Raw genomic sequence first — 17,048 nt, forward strand, 5'->3', positions numbered from 1 at the left:
CCAGCCCTAGGCTGTCCTTTTTTTCTTCAGAGTCGCATCTTTTTAAAATTTATTTATTTTTTATTTATTTATTTATTTATTTATTTATTTATTTATTTATTTATTTATTTATCTTTAAAAAAGATTTTATTGGTGTTCAATTTGCCAACATACAAAATAACACCCAGTGCTCATTCCATCAAGTGCCCCCCTCAGTGCCCATCACCCAGCCACCCTAACCCCCCACCCACCTCCCCTTCCCCCACCTCTAGTTCGTTTCCCAGAGTTAGGAGTCTCTCATGTTCTGTCTCCCTTTCTGATATTTCCCACTCAGAGTCGCATCTTAAAGGTAGTTGTTTTCATGGTGATTCTCTAGCTCTCTTCCCTTTGGATCCTTTATTTCTTTGATGTATGATGGGGGAAGAAAAGAAGGGGGGATTTAATAAATCATTGCGATAAAACTTATATAACATAAAATTTTGTCATTTTAACGATTAAGATTTTTCTTATTAATAAGTTTTATGCATTCTTTGTATGTTTTGGTTGACAGTCCTTTATCAGATTTGTTTTTTAAAGTTTTCATTTAATTTCCAGTTAGTTAACATACAGTGTTATAGTAGTTTCAGGTGTACAATATACTGAGTTAATACTTCTGTACATCACCTGGTGCTCATCAGACAGGTGCATTCCTTAATCCCCGTCACCTCCTTAACCCATCCTACCACCCACCTCCCCTCTGGCAACCACCTGATTTGTTTTGTATAATTAAGAGTCTGTTTCTTATTTTTCTTCTTTGCTTGTTTGTTTTCCTTCTTAAATTCTGCATAAATGAAATTATATGCTATTTCCCTATTAATAACTCACTCATTTCACTTAGCTTTATACTCTCTGGTTCCATCCACGTCATTGCAAATGGTAAGATTTCATTCTTTTTTTTTTTTTTTAATAAAATCTTTAAAAAAAAAAAAAGATGCCTGGGTGGCTCAGCAGTTGAGTGTCTGCCTTTGGCTCAGGTCATGACCCTGAAGTCCTGGGATCAAGTCCCATGTTGGGCTCCCTGCATGGAGCCTGCTTCTCCGTCTGCCTGTTGTCTCTGCCTCTCTCTCTGTATCTCTCATGAATAAATAAAATCATAAAAAAGATTTATTTTTATTTTTATTTTTTTTCATAAAAAAGATTTAATTCCTTTTTATGGCTGAGTAATATTGCATTGCATATTTGTGTATATATATATAAATGCATATTTGTGTGTATATATATATACCACCTCTTCTTTATCCATTCATCAATTGATGGACACTTGGGCTGCTTCCATAGTAACAGGTATGTCCTTTGTAAATATTTTCTTTTAGTCTGTGGCTTGTCTTCTCATTCTCTTGACACTTAATTTTTCCCAAATATTTATCACTCACTAAGATGATCTTATTGTTTATTGTTTTTCTCCTCCCACTACAATGTAAGGTCTACAGAAAACCTTTCTATTTTCTTCTTCTCTGCTGTACTTGCAGTGCATAGTATGGTGCCTGGTATTTTGGATGCACCTGAAAAATATTTGTTGAGTGATTGAATGAATGAATAACTCATAACACTTTTAGTTTGTTTTATTCTTAGTGAAAATGGCATTAAGCTGATTTAAACTCTTCCATTTTTTAAAAAAGGTTTTATTTATTTATTTGAGAAAGAGTGTGAGGGTATGAGAAGCACAAGTGATGGGGAAGAGCAGAGGGAGAGGGAGGAGACTCTTCGCTGAGCAGGGAGCTGCATGTGGGGCTCAATCCCAGGACTCTGAGATCATGACCTGAGTGGAGGGTAGATGTTTAACCGACTGAACCACCCATGCACCCCTTTTCCATTTTTTAAAAAAGATTTATTTATTTATTCATGAGAGAGAGAGAGAGAGAGAGAGAGAGAGGCAGAGACACAGGCAGGGGGAGATGCATGTTCCACGCAGGGAGCCTGACGTGGGACTCAATATCCCAGGTCTCCAGGATCACACCCTGGACCAAAGGCAGCGCTAAACTGCCGGTCACCGTGGCTGCCCCCCTTTTCCATTTTTTTGACTGACTTTCACATTATCGCTATTTTAATCTTCAAAACTAATAATAGTCAGAATTGCTTTTTTCTGTTTTTTTTTTTTAGAAATTTATTTTTTATTGGTGTTCAATTTGCCAACATATAGAATAACACCCAGTGCTCATCCCATCAAGTGCCCCCCTCAGTGCCCATCACCCAGTCACCCCCGACCACCTCCCCTTCCACCCCCCCCCCCCCCCGCTCATTTCCCAGAGTTAGGAGTCTCTCAGGTTCTGTCTCCCTAATAGTCACAATTGAGTGAAAAACAAATTTCCACTATTGAACCATTTTAAAAGAATGAAATTCCCTGGCATTAATTATGTTCACAATTTTGTGCAACTGTCACTACTATTTTCGAAAAATTTTTTCCATTATTCTAACCTGAAACTCTGTACCCTTTAGCCAATGACTCTCCAGACCCCAAACTCCCAGTCTCTGGTAACCTCAAATCTACTTTGTCTCTATGAATTTGCCTATTCTAGATATTTCATTTAAGTATAATCATATAATATTTGTACTTTTGTGTCTGGCTTATTCATTTAGCACAATGTTCTAAAGATTTTTAAAATTTATTTTAGAGGAGGGAGCGGCAGAGGAAGAAGAAGAGGAAGAGGAAGAGAGAGAACCCCAAGTAAACTCCCTCTGAGCGAGGAGCCTAAGGTGGGGCTCTGTCCCACAACCCTGAGATCATAACCCCAGCCAAAATCAAGAGTTGGGTGCTTAACTGATTGAAACACTCAAGTGCCCCTCATTGAGCATAATGTGTTTTTAAATACTTTATTCATTTATTTGAGAGAGAGAAAGAGAGAACAGAGTTGGGGGAGAGGCGCAGAGAGAGAGGGAGAAGCAGACTCCCCACTGAGTAGGGAGCCCAATGTGGGGCTGGATCCCAGGACCCTGGGATCATGACCTGAACTGAAGGCACAGGCTTAACCATTGGAGTTACCCAGGCACCCCTAGCATAATGTTTTGGAGATCCTTCCATATTGTAGCATATGCCAGAACATACAGTGTGTTCATTCCTTTCCATGGCTGAATAATGTTGTACTGTATGGATGGATCACCCTTTGTTCATCTATTCATTTGTTAATGGATATTTGGTTTGTTTCTATCTTTCAGCTATTGTGAACGGTGCTGCTATGAACATTCTTGTATAAATATCTTGTTTGAGTCCTTGTTTTCAATCCCTTTGGGTATGCATCTAGAACTGGAATTGCTAGATCATAAGGTAATTCTATGTGAGACTTCTGGAGGAATTACCAAATTGTTTTCCATTGAGGCTGCATCCATTTGACATCCCCACCTGCAGAGAACAAGGGTTCCAGTTTCTTTTCATTCCTGCCGAAACTTATTTTCCATTTTTATTTCTATTTTTTTAATTTTCTATTTTTAAACATTATAGCCATCCTTAGAAGTGAAATAGTAGTAGTTCACTTTTGTCTGACTAAACACTGATGATGGATTGAAATCATCCCAAGCATCCTGTCTGACCACTGAGGAATGAAATAAGAAAGCAGTGATGAAAGGAAAACTAGGCACTTCCCAAATATTTAGAAATTAAGCAATACACTCTTAAACAATGGGGTCAAAGAAGAAATTACAAGTTAGATTGGAAAATAGTTTGAGATGAACATGAAAACATACCCAAACTTATGAGATATAGCAAAAGCAGTGCTTAGAGGAAAATTCATAGCTATAGGTGCTTCCATTAAAAAGGAAGAAAAAGGGATCCCTGGGTGATGCAGCGGTCTGGCGCCTGCCTTTGGCCCAGGGCGCGATCCTGGAGACCCAGGATCGAATCCCATGTCGGGCTCCCGGTGCATGGAGCCTGCTTCTCCCTCTGCCTGTGTCTCTGCCTCTCTCTTTCTCTCTCTGTATGACTATCATAGATTAAAAAAAAAAAAATCAAAAAGGAAGAAAAAGGGCAGCCCGGGTGGCTTGGTGGTTGAATGTCTGCCTTCAGGCCAGGTCCTGATCCTGGAGACCAGGATTGAGTCCTGTGCCGGGCTCCCTGCATGGAGCCTGATTTTCTCTCTGCCTGTGTCTCTGCCTCTCTCTCTGTCTCTCATGAATAAATAAATTAAAAAAATATTTTTTTAAAAAGGAAGAAAAATGCATAATCAACAGCCTGACCATATACCTCAAGGAACTAGAAACAAAAAAACAAGGTAAATTCTGAGGATGGGCTTTCCACCATGAGAGTCTCCAGAAAAATATGGGCTGTGCATAATATGCTATATCTTCCATTTACCAGAGCAAGTCTACCCTTTGCACTCATCTCTGTCTCAGGAGATCAACTGGTATGGATCACATTGATGGGTTCTCTGCTCTCCGGCTTCTGGTTGGGTTTGGCCAATGGGAGGTACTGTCAGGAGATGGAGGGCAGGAGGAAAGAAAGGCCAAAGTATTTCTCTCCCCAATCTCTCTCTACATGTGCCCATGGGTGGCTGCTTTTTTATTCAGAGGCTACATGCATTCCACACAACCACTCTTTCTGGGTGGCAATAACCACTCTCCCCTTTGTGCCTTCAGGCATGCAGGTGCTAACAGCTCTCCAGTGCTGCTAGCTCTGGGGTGCTGCTCCAGCCCCTAACTGCTCACACCTTTACAAACAGCCCCTTTTAAAAACTACCCCTGTAGTACCCAGCAAGAGTGCATCACCCATTTCTTAGTGTATCCTACTGATACACTTACAGGTGGAATCCGTTAAAAAAGAAGAAAACACCTTAGGAAACTTCCCATATCTACATACCTCTGATTGCCCTGGGGAAACCAAGCCACCATCTTCAACAACCCTGACTTCTCACGTAGACCTCTGTGGCTTGCCTCTGAGATGCCTCTCCTTGCTCCTCTGTTTTCTTACTCTGCTATTCATTCTGTGTATTTAAACTTGTACATGATTATATGACTCTTTGAGAGATAAGATTCTAAAAATGCCAAACAGATATGTTTACTGAAATCCTCGGCATTCCCCTGGAGGGATTTTGCCATTGTGGTTCCACAGAAAAAAGGCGGTGATGCTGGGACACCTGGGTGGCTCAGTGGTTGAGCATCTGCCTTCATCTCAGGGTGTGATCCTAGGGTCCCAGGATCGAGTCCCGTGTCGGGCTCCCTGCATGGAGCCTGCTTCTCCCTCTGCCTGCGTCTCTGCCTCTCTCTGTGTCTCATGAATAAATAAATAAATAAATAAATAAATAAATAAATAAATAAATCTTTAAAAAGAGGGTGATGCCTACTTCAGAAAGGTATTGTAGGGAGAATGCCTTTCCAGGACCAGGAGAAGAGAAGGAGAGAAGTTGGGGGAAACAAATGTCCAAGCACCGGAGTCTGGAAATCCAGAAGAAGGTACAGTATGGCAGGTAGCTTTGAAGATTTTCCCCAATGATCCTATCTCTAGTACTTATAACCTCACATAATTGCCTCCCCTTGAGTAACTTGTTCTAACCAGCAAAATATGAAAATATTGAGGGGATGTCACTTCCATGGTCAGGTTACTAAGGCTTTGACTTCTATCTTACTATCAGACTCTTTCCCTTATTGGTTTTGATGGAGCAAATTGCATGCAAGAGTTAGAGAAGCCCACTGAGAGTAGCCTCCAGACAACAGTGAGGTCCTGAGGCCCTGAGTTCAACAGTTCTTGAAGAGCCCAATCCAGTGTGAGACCAAATAAGTGAGTGAGGAAAAGTATCCTTCCCCACCTGAGTCTTCAGATGAGATCTCAGTCCTGGCCAACATTCTTATCACAGCCTGTGAAAGGCTGTGTTACAGAGGTCCCTGCTAACCCTTGCTCAGATTCCTTTTTTTTTTTTTTTTAACTGGTGAAGGACAAGAATCTCAAGGATGTGAAACTAAGAGAGATGCCAATCTGGACACTGATGTGGAATTTCACCCCTAAGAGCACTGCTGGAGCATTTCATGTCCCCCCGTCCCCCCATTAATAAACAGGGGACATTGCTGGGATTTGTATGGTGCTGGCAGCTTATGCGCTTTTCAACTACTGTTGTCACAAGGAACTCAAACATGAGCAGCTACACAAGTACCACCGAGGAGGGCCCAGTGTGGAAGTACATTTGGCATTCCTGACCATAATCTTTGTCTGGCACCCTTGAATTCTTTCATACTGTAATTCAGAATTAACATCCAATAAAAGATCCTTGGGGAGGCAGGAAAAGAAACAGTTATGCTATGAGAGGCAGTCAATATTAGCAAGAGAAGGATTTGTTTGTCTTGCAGATGTCTTGGTACTGAAAGATCTGAAGTCACCTCCCTAGACAAGCAGAACCAGAAGGACTGGTACCACTGTACTCAGCATCATATAATATGCACACACCCCTCCTTCTCATATATCCAGCACCCCTGCCTGGGGATGTAGTCTAACAAGTCATCTGTTTGCTGCATAGTATTTGAAGTAGTGTTTGAAGTCTGTCCTTCACACTCTGCAGTGGCTTCTTGCATTCTGGTGACCTATAAACCTAAGATAAAAAACAATCTCAATGAGAAATAAATGTTAAAACCACAGTGAACAATAACAACAAAACAAACAATAAACCTCAGGAGAAGCAGAAGCATGGGAAACACACAGGTCACTGAACTTAGCAACTTAAAATTTGTGTTAGGCAGCACTGGTGAAGACTCCTCCCCTTGCTTTTAACCAGTTCTTTGTCCCTTGTCTTCTGTGGTTCTGGGCTCTGCCCTCTGTGAGGCTCCTCACTGTCCCCTGTCCCTCATCACTACTTCTGAAGCTTTCTTGGTGCATTCCTTGCTGCTCTCTCTCCCTCTCTCTCTCTCTCTGGCTCTCATGAATAAATAAAATCTTTTTAAAAATGTTTCATCCATCTGAGATAGTTTTTTTTTTTAAGATTTTATTTATTTATTTATTCATGAGAGACACACACACAGAGGCAGAGACATAGGCAGAGGGAGAAGCAGGCTCCATGCAGGGAGCCCAATGTGGGACTTGATCCCATCCGGGATCACGCCCTGAGCCAAAGGCAGATGCTCAACCGCTGAGCTACCCAGGTGCCCCTGAGATAGTTTTTAAAAATTATTTATTTAAGAGAGAGCGAGCACTAGCACACACAGGCAACACAGGGGAGAAGGGACAGAGGAAGAGGGGGGAGAGGGAGAGAGAATCTTAAAGCAGACTCCTTGTTGAGGGTGGAGCCTGACAAAGGGCTTGATCCCAGGACTCTGAGACCATGGATCCAGTAGAAACCATGAATTGGACTCTCAACTGACTGAGCCACCCAGGCACCCCCATCTGACATGGTCTTTTTTTAAAAAATTTTTTAAAATTGGAGTTGAATTTGCCAACATATAGCATAACACCCAGTGCTCATCCCGCGAAGTGCCCCCCTCAGTGCCCATCACCCAGTCACCCCAACTCCCTGCCCACCTCCCTTTCCACTACCCCTGACATGGTCTTTTTTTTTTTTTTCCTGACATGGTCTTAAACCTGAATGCTGCCTTCATTTACTTCCCTGCCTTGGACCTTGGCATTTTCTTGAGGCTGCTGAGAAAGGGCCAGTCTCTTGCTATCACTGACTTCTCCGGGTGACTTTGTATCACTGCTTCCCTGTGAGGCTCCGAATTACCAGACTCAGTCTATTTAAATTATAACTGCATGGAGAGACACTACTTTAATAGTACCATAGTCCCTTCCATCTTGGCTTGCCTCAGTACCTCTGTCTTTTTCTTAACAGTGGCAAGAAGTAGGAAACACGCACAAAAAGTCTGGCTTCTCTAACCATTCCTAGAGGGCTATAGACTCAACAGGCATACAGGCTGTCATGCAAGACATCACAGTTTACCCAATGGTTTACTATAACTTAACATGTATCACCAACTTTCCACCTTGTATCTGTGTCCTCATGACCTACTACCTGTTTGTTAAGGTAATGCCTCATAGTTTGGGTTTTTTATTATAGCAGAATGCCATTTCTGGCATTAACTCTCTTTTAAAAAATATTTATTTATTTATTTATTTGGGGTGGAGAGGGACAAGAGGAGAGGGAGAGAGAAGATAAAGTAGAATTTGTGCTGAGTGCAGAGAGCCTGATGTGGAGCTCGATCTCAGGACCCTGAGATCATGACCTGAGCCAAAAGCAAGAGTTGAATGCTTAACTGACTGCAACATCCAGGTGTCCCTAGCATTAATTCTTATATTAGTTATTGTACAGTGTGAGCTGCTATAACAAAAAGGCTCCAAAACACAGTAGCTGAAACTGGATATAGCAGTCTAGAGGTGGTGGTTGGTTTGGGGCTGGTAAAGTAGTTCTGTTTTCCTTATAAACCATGTCTTTAATCCTTGAGTCCTAAGTAACTTCTTTACCTCCAACCATTGTTTCTACATCTCAGGGTATAGGAAAGGGTATGAGGCTCAAAGGAGCACATGCCCTTTCCTCTTAAGGGCACGGTGTGGATGTGGTAGTCATCACATCTGTTCATGTCCCATTGGCTGGAACTATGACCCCACAGCAGGCAGCAAGGGTGTTTGGACACATGCTTTTTAGGTGGATTACCAGGTTCCAGGCCACATCTTTGGAGTCCTATTTTTTTATTACTTTTTTTTTTTTTTTTTTTAAGGTAAGCTCTACATCCAACATGGGACTTGAATTCACAACCCTGAGATGAAGTCACATGCTCTACTGACTGAGCCAGTCTGGTGTCCCTGAGGAGTTCTATTTTTAAAGGAGGAAGGTGAGAATAATTTCTGGTGGACAAATAGCAACACATTACTTGTATCCTCCCATGAATCAAGATTACTATTTCCATTTTATTGTTGAGGAACACTGGAGCTCAGAGAGTTTAAAAAACTTGCCCTGTATCACACAGCTACCGAAGAGCCAAGCCAGGATCCAGCCCTAAGTGGTGTGTGCTCTTAGCAGCCTTCACCAGTTCACTGGGAGACGGGACCCTGTGGAACCGAGAGATTACACATAACCCCAAAGAAATGTGGGATGAGGAGAGAAAGCGAGAGTAGAGCAAAGACATTCCCAGATTTCCATCTCAGATGATTTGATGGGTGATTCAAGAGAATAATAAAATTTGGACAAATTGCTAGATATTGTGTGTTCATGATTATTTACTCTTAAAACTTCCCTTCTGGGAATGGAAAGTTCTTTTATTCCCTCCAGCCTCTGGGTATGATGAAAGAAGAGACACATTTGGGTGGGGTGCATTTTCAATAATAATTGCCTTCCATTTTCTAATACATAAGATATAATATGCATGTCTAACAAAGCCTACTACATCAGTGAGAGTATTCCATAGTATGGTTGTAGTATAGTCTAGCCCTTTACCTAGTGGGGGACATTTTGTTATGTCTTGCTTTTTGAGTTTTTGACTATTACAAATAAAGCTGACCTTAGGATGCTTGATTTCAGTTTCAATTTTTCTTTTTCAATTTGTATTTTAAAGGTCGCACATTAAAATTTTTGTATGATGCTTCCATTTTTCTTTTAGATTTGGGAACCGGATGACTCATAAATTACTAAAATGTACTAAAAACTTAGCACAGATATGCCTCATTTGGTTGCATGTAGCTTTCCTCTCTTCCCTCTCCTGTGCTGTGCAGATACAGTGATTTTTACAAATTGAAGGTGTGTGGCAATCTTGTGTCAAGCAAGTCTACTGGCACCAGTTTTTTTTTTTAAGATTTTATTTATTTATTCATGAGAGACACACACACACAGAGGCAGAGACACAAGCAGAGGGAGAAGCAGGCTCCATGCAGGGAGCCCAACGTGGGTCTTGATCCCGGGTCTCCAGGATCACACCCTGGGCTGCAGGCGGTGCTAAACCGCTGCGCCACCAGGGCTGCCCTGGCACCAGTTTTCCAGCAGCATTTGCTCACTTCACATTTCTGTGTCACCTTTTGGTAGTTCTGGCAGTATTTCAAACTTTTTCATTATATTTGTGATCTGTGGTCTGTGGTCTTTGATGCTACTACTGTAATTGTTTTGGGGTGCCACAAACTGCGCCTGTATAAGTAGGTGAACTTAAGCAATAAATGTGTGTGTTCTCATGGCTCCACTGGCCACTGGTCCCCTATCTCTCTCCTCTCCTCAGGCCACTCTCTTCCTTGTGACACAACAATATTGAAATTAGGTCAATTAATAAGCCTACAATAACCTCTAAGTATTCAACTGAAAGAAGAGTCATACATCTCTCATTTCAAATAAAAAGCTGGGGATGATCAAGCTTAGTGAGGAAGGCAGGCTTCAGGTAGAGAGAGGCTGGAGGTGAAGTCTCCTGTAACAGTCAGTCAACTTGTGGTTGCAAAGGAAATTAAAGTGCTATTCCAGTGAACAGACATGAGTGATAAGAAAGCAAAACCGCCTTATTGCTGATGTGGACTTAGTTTGAGTGGTCTGGATAGAAGATCAAACTACCACAACGTTTCTTTAAGCCAAAGTCTAATCCAGAGCAAAGCTCTAACTCTCTTCAATTCTGTGAAGGGTCACAGGTGGGGAAGCTGCAGAAGAAAAGTTGGCGACTAGTGAAGGTTGGCTCATGAGGTTTAAGGAAAGAAGCCAACTTCATAACCTAAAAGTGCAACATGAAGCAGAAGGTGCTGTTGTAGAAGCCACAGCAACAGATCCAGAAGATGTAGCTGGGATAATTGATAAAGGTGGCTACATCAAACAATAGATTTTCAATGTAGACCAAATATCTTCTATTGGAAGAAGATGCAGTCCAGGACTTTCATAGGTAGAGAGGAGAAGTCAATGCCTGGCTTCAAAGCTTCAAAGGACAGGCTGGCTCTCCTGTTAGGTGCTAACGCAGCTGGTGACCTGAAGTTGAAGCCAATGCTTATTTAACATTCCAAAAGTCCTAGGGCCTTTAAGAATTATGCTAAATCTACTATTTGTGCTTTAGAAATGGAACAACAAAGCCTAGATGACAGCACATCTGTTTATAGCATGGCTTACTAAATATTTTAAGTCCACTGTTTGAGACCTATTGCTTAAAAGGAAAGAAGGAAGGAAGGAAGGAAGGAAGGAAGGAAGGAAGGAAGGAAGAAAGAAAGAAAGGAGAGAAAGACTCCTTTCAAAATATTACTGCTTGTTGACAATGCACATGGTTATTACCCAAGAGCTCTGATGGTGACACGAAATGAGATTAATGTTCTCATTCCTGCTGACACAACATCCATTCTGCAGCCCATGGACCAAGGAGTAATTTTGACTCTCAAGCTTATTCTTTAAGAAATACATTTTGTAAAAAAAAAAAAAAAAAAAAAAAAAAAAAAAAAAAAAAAGGAAATACATTTTGTAAGGCTATAGTCACCATAGATAGTGATTCCCCTGATGGATCTGGGTAAAGTAAATTGAAAACCTTCTGGAAAGGACTCAGCATTTAGATGCCATTAAGAATACCCGTGACTCAGGGAAAGAGGTCAAAATGTCAACATGAACAGGAATCTGAAGAAGTGGATTCCAACCCTCATGGATGACTTTGAGAGTTTCAAGACCTCTGTGGAGGTCTCACAGGTGTGAGAGAAACAGCAAGAGAGCTAGAATCAGAAGTGGAGCACGAGGATGGGACTGGATTGCTCCAGTCTCATGCTAAAACTTGAATGGATGAGGAGTTGCTTCTTATGGAGGAGTAAACAGTGTGGTTTCTTGAGATGGAATCTACTCCTGGTGAAGATGCTGTGAAGATCATTGAAATGACCACAAGGGATTTAGAGTATCACATAAACTAAGTTGATAAAGCAGCAGTAGGGTTTGAGAGGACTTAGTCTAATTTTGAAAGAAGTCCTGCTGTGGGTAAAATACCATCACACAGCATCTCATGCTATAGAGATATCATTTGTGAAAGGAAGAGCCAATCAATGTGGCAAACTTCATTACTGTCTTATTTTATGAAATGGCCATGGCCACCCCAGCCGTCAGCTGCCACCACCCTGTCTGGTCAGCAGGTATGAGCATGGAGGCAGGACATTCCATCAGCAAAAAGAGTATGATTTGGTGAAAGCTCAGATGATGGTTAGCATTTATTTTTAGCAATAAAGTATTTAAAAATTATGTACACTTATTTCAAACACAATGCCATCAGACTACAGTATAGTGTAAACATCACTTTTATATGCATTGAGAAACCAAGAAAATGCCTTTGACTAGCTTTATTGTGGTGGTCTGGAATCGAATCTGGAATATGTCTGAGGCGTGCCTGTTTTTATGGTTTCTGTGGACTTTTTATTTTTTCCAGTGTTGAGGACTGAGACTGGCTTTCATTTCTCTGCTTGGGTGGATGAAAGTGTGGGTTCTCCCCTCCTTATTAGGGATTTAGTGCAGGCGTGGGGCCAGGTATGACTCACACCTCCTGAGGATGGTTGGAGGGCCTGGTAGTGTTGCTTCTGGCTCAATCAGATGGAAGCAAGGCTTGGAGTATCCCATCACTTTAGAAGGAGCTCTGGGCAACTTGTGTTCCTTCTCAAAGGCTGTATAGGCATTTATAAACACTGGGGTGTTCCCTGGGGTGCCTGGGTGGCTTAGTTGGTTAAGTGTCTGCCTTGGGCCCAGGTCATAATCCCAGGGTCCCAGAATTGAGCCCCACATTGGGCTCCCTGCTCAGTAAGGAGTCTACGTCTCCCTCTGCCCCTCATCCTGCTGTGCTCTCTCACTCTTTCAAATAAAGAAAATCTTAAAAAAAAAAAGAAAGAAAGAAACACTGTTCCCTGAACCAGAAGCTGGAGATCTGGGTGCCAGTTTACCTCTGAACCACTCATGGGGGCATTGGAAGGTCCCTCCCCTTCTCCATGTCTCAGAGATCACTACATGGAGGAATTGACACTGATATCTCTTCTCCCTGTGACATTTTCAGACCCTATACTGTTTCTGGAACTCATAAATATGAGGCTTGATGAGAATATGAAGGTCTAAAAAAAAAAAAGAATATGAAGGTCTGGCAATGTCATTGTTTCCCAAAATGTGAAGCACATAACAGTAATGGTTCCTGCATATGGCATTAAAGAAAACTTTGCATTACCCAGGCAGAAATGCATTCCTTTTCCTAATTCTCTCTTCAAGGAAAATATTCAATTTGATGCTAGTGGATCTTTTATTTATTTTTTACATTAAAAATTTTGAGTATGACATGCAATATTAGTTCAGGTGTACAACATTGTGATTCCACATTTCTATACCTTATGCTATCCACACTGCATATGTAGCTACCGTCTATCATTGTACAACAATACAACAATATTACAATATCACTGACTGTATTCCCAATACCGTACCCTTTATTTCTGTGGTTTATTCATTCTGTAGCTGGAAGCATGTACCTTCACCCATTTTGCCCATCTTCGTATCCCCCTTCTCTCTAGCAACTATTGGTTTGCTTATAGTTCTGATTCTGCTTTCTGTTTGTTTCTTCATTTTTGTTTGTTTTTCAGATTTCACCTATAAGTGAAATCAGATGGTATTTGTCTTAGTCTTATTTCTGCTAGTGTATCTTTAAAAATTATTTACATTATGTATGTATAATATCTATATACACACATGTATGAAATTATATGTATAATTTATTTATATTTTAAAAATATTTATTTCTTTTTAGAGAAAGAGAGAGTGGGAAGGGACAGAAAGAGTAGGAGAGAATCTCCAGTAGATTCTGGCTGAGTGAGGAGCCAAACACGGGATCCCACGACCCCGAGATCACAACCAGAGCTGAAACCAAGAGTCGGATGCTCGACTAACTGAGCCACCCAGGGGCCCTAAATTTAAAAATATCATACTTTAAAACAGATTTTGTTTTTTAGGTACATTTCAATGAATTTTAACACGTCCTGTAATCCAGGTACAGAACATCACCCCAGAAAGTTCCTTTGTGCTACCCTCTTTATAGTAACATTCTTCCCTAATCCTCTCAGAAACCACTGATCTGTCCTCTCTTGGTTTTTCCAGAGTTCTAGTATGGTTTGTCATTTGGAAAATATTATATTAATGGAATCATATAGTATGTAACCTTTTGAGACTGGCTTTTGTCACTCAGCATAATTTGTGTGTGTGTGTGTGTGTGTGTGTGTGTGTAGCTTGTGGATAGAGACTACAACCCCTCCCCCACCACGGTTTTACTGAGGTACAACTAACATATAAGATTGTACTTTAAGGTACACAACCAATGGTTTGATACACATATATTGCAAAATGATGACTACAATAAGTTAACATCCATCACCTCACATCATTATGATTCTTTTCTTGTGATGAGAACTCTTAAGACCTACTCTCTTAGCAGCTTTCAGATCTACAATACCCTATTATTAACTGTGGTTTCCAAGCTGTACATTATACCTCCAGGACTTATTTATCTTTTAATTGGATGTTTGTACGTTTTGACCACTTTACCCCCATTCCTTCCTCTCACCCAGGCTGCTGGCAACCACACACCTGTTCTTTGAGCATAATTATTTTTTTAAATTTTTTTATTTATTTATGATAGTTACACACACACACAGAGAGAGAGAGAGAGGCAGAGACACAGGCAGAGGGAGAAGCAGGCTCCATGCCCCGGGAGCCCAACGTGGGACTCGATCCCGGGTCTCCAGGATCGCGCCCTGGGCCAAAGGCAGGCGCTAAACCGCTGCGCCACCCAGGGATCCCCGAGCATAATTATTTTGAGATTCATCTAAGCTGTTGTGCATTTCAATTGTTTGTCCTTCAATTTTTAAAAAGGATTTATTTATTTATGATAGAGAGAGAGAGAGAAAGAGAAGCAGAGACACAGGAGGAGGGAGAAGCAGGCTCCATGCACCGGGAGCCCGACGCGGTACTCGATCCCAGGACTCCAGGATCACGCCCTGGGCCACAGGCAGGCGCTAAACCACTGAGCCACCCAGGGATCCCCGGCTTGTCTTTCTATTTCTGAGGAGTGTTCCATGATAGGGATGGACCACAGTTTGTTTAGCCATTCACCTATCGAGGGCATTAACCTTAAAGATAAAACCATCAAGGGCAGCCCTGGTGGCGCAGCGGTTTAGCGCCGCCTGCGGCCCGGGGTGTGATCCTGGAGACCCGGGACCGAGTCCCACGTCGGGCATCCTGCGTGGAGCCTGCTTCTCCCTCTGCCTGTGTCTCTGCCCTCTCTCTCGCTCTCTCTGAATGAATAAATAAATCTTTAAAAAAAAAAAACCCATCAGTTATTTAGCAACAAAAATGGTCTTATTCAGAAATAGCAGAAAATTACAATGCAGGATATTCAAGCTACAGCAAAACTATAGGCAAATCTGGAGAACAAAGGCAAAGTATGTTTTTTTATAGAGGAAAAGGGAGGTTTAGGAGGAGTTGTTATAAATGGAAAGTTCATTGGAGTAAACAGAGTTCTAAGAATAGTAGCTTTTCATTTGATGAACTGTCACAGTTTCTCATTAGCTTGGCTGTTGCTGGGGGAGGAGGAAAACCTTTCTTCCTCCTGCCAGAGCAGTACAATAGTATCCATTCTCAACACTTGCAAGGTCTGCAGTTGATGATGAATGGTAGGGCATGTAAGCTCCCCTCCTAGCCTCCCAACTCCCGTTTAAATGAGATTTCCTTTTTGCTGATTTTCACAAGGGACTTTGGTTTTTCCAGTTTTTGGCTATTACAAATAAAACCCCTATGAATTACTGTGTACAGGTTTCGTGTGATGTAGGCTGTTCAAAATCTTCTTTGCTTTCCAGCTCACTTAGAATAAAATCCAGTGTTAAGTGTAAGGGTGTCTGGGTGGGCCCCAAATGTTACACCCTGTGACAGGCATGGGGAAGCCATGTGGTTGATGCACAGTACCTGTTCTTGAGGTATGCCTGGTCTGGGGGCAGTATTGCTTGAGTTCACATGGTGCCTCTTTCACTTACAAGTTGTGTGACTTTGAGCAAGTACCTTAATCTCTCTGTGCTTAGGTTTCCTCATCTATATATGAGGATATTAATAATAGAAACTACCTTACAGGGCCTGTTGTAAGCATTAAATGTGTTAATGTGAAGAGGGTAGGGAACAACCCCTCCTATGTAATAACTGCTTAATGAAAAGTAATGATCACTATTTCGTTATTGGCTTTGGGAATTTAATTGGACCTAGAAGGCCTTTCTAGGAAGTTTGCATTTTATCCTGTTAATCATAGGCAAGGAGAGTCGGGTTGAGCTGTTAGATGAGAGACAGAAAGGAGAGGGACCTGTTTGGAGACTGTTGGCATACTCCTGAATAGCTCTCATAGGGTGGCGGGGAAGAGTCTATATGGAGTGGGTTCAAGAGGGAATAGCCGGGGGCTCACGGAGACAGCAAACAGATAACTCATTGGAGGAATTTTGCTAAAAAGAGTTGCAAACGTACAGTAATAGGTGGAAAATGTAGGGCAAACGGAGTTTTCTTTTCTTCTCTTAAATGGGTGAGCTGAAAAGTAAAATGATTCAACAGAAGATAAAATTACCAACCGGGGGGAATCCTCAGAGGGAGATCTCAGAAGTCCACAAGGGATGCGAGCCACTGGTAAAGTGGCACGATTCGTTGGGTCAGGTAGCAAGGTGCTCAGTTCCAAAATTACTTCCCCTTCGCTGATGGGGAGATCATTTTCCAGAGGCCGGACGGCTGGACCCAGAGCCCTCCGGCTTCTGCACGTCCACACCTCCGCACTCGGAATAGACAAACCCCAAGGGTCGGCAAAGAAGGCGGGGCCAACGGCAGAGGCGGGCCTACGAGCGCGGGGCGGGGCTGGGGGCGGGGCCTCGGGAGGGCGAGGGGCGGGGCTTGTCGGGGACGTGGTCCCGGATGGCGGGTTCCGGGGAGCGGCCTGCGGCATGCGCGTCCGGCGGACGTTCAGGGGCGTTCGGCACGGCTGGTGTGAAAGCGGGCGGGCTCGGAAGGCCCGAAAACCACAGGCTGAAACATGAGGCCAGTGGAAGGCCGCGGAAAGTCGGCTCCGGAGCGGCTTGGCTCCTGCAGAACGCCGAGGGGCGCGGCGTCTCATCGAGAAACGCGTTACCTTGCGGGGCGAGCCCATGAGAGGCGGGG

At 42.5% G+C, this 17,048-nt stretch overlaps 1 long non-coding RNA gene across 1 annotated transcript; it reads right to left on the minus strand.

Annotated features, from left to right (window-relative positions):
* Nucleotides 1-251: 251 nt before the first annotated feature.
* On the minus strand, nucleotides 252-16,758 carry LOC144290407 (uncharacterized). Its single transcript, XR_013358083.1, has 3 exons — nucleotides 16,472-16,758; nucleotides 4,805-6,524; nucleotides 252-381 (listed from the first exon to the last, which is right to left on the minus strand). It is a non-coding gene; the product is annotated as an uncharacterized LOC144290407 (long non-coding RNA).
* Between the last annotated feature and the right edge of the window lie 290 nt (nucleotides 16,759-17,048).

The sequence above is a fragment of the Canis aureus genome, chromosome 19 (assembly GCF_053574225.1).
Source record: "Canis aureus isolate CA01 chromosome 19, VMU_Caureus_v.1.0, whole genome shotgun sequence".
Classification (NCBI taxonomy): domain Eukaryota; kingdom Metazoa; phylum Chordata; class Mammalia; order Carnivora; family Canidae; genus Canis; species Canis aureus.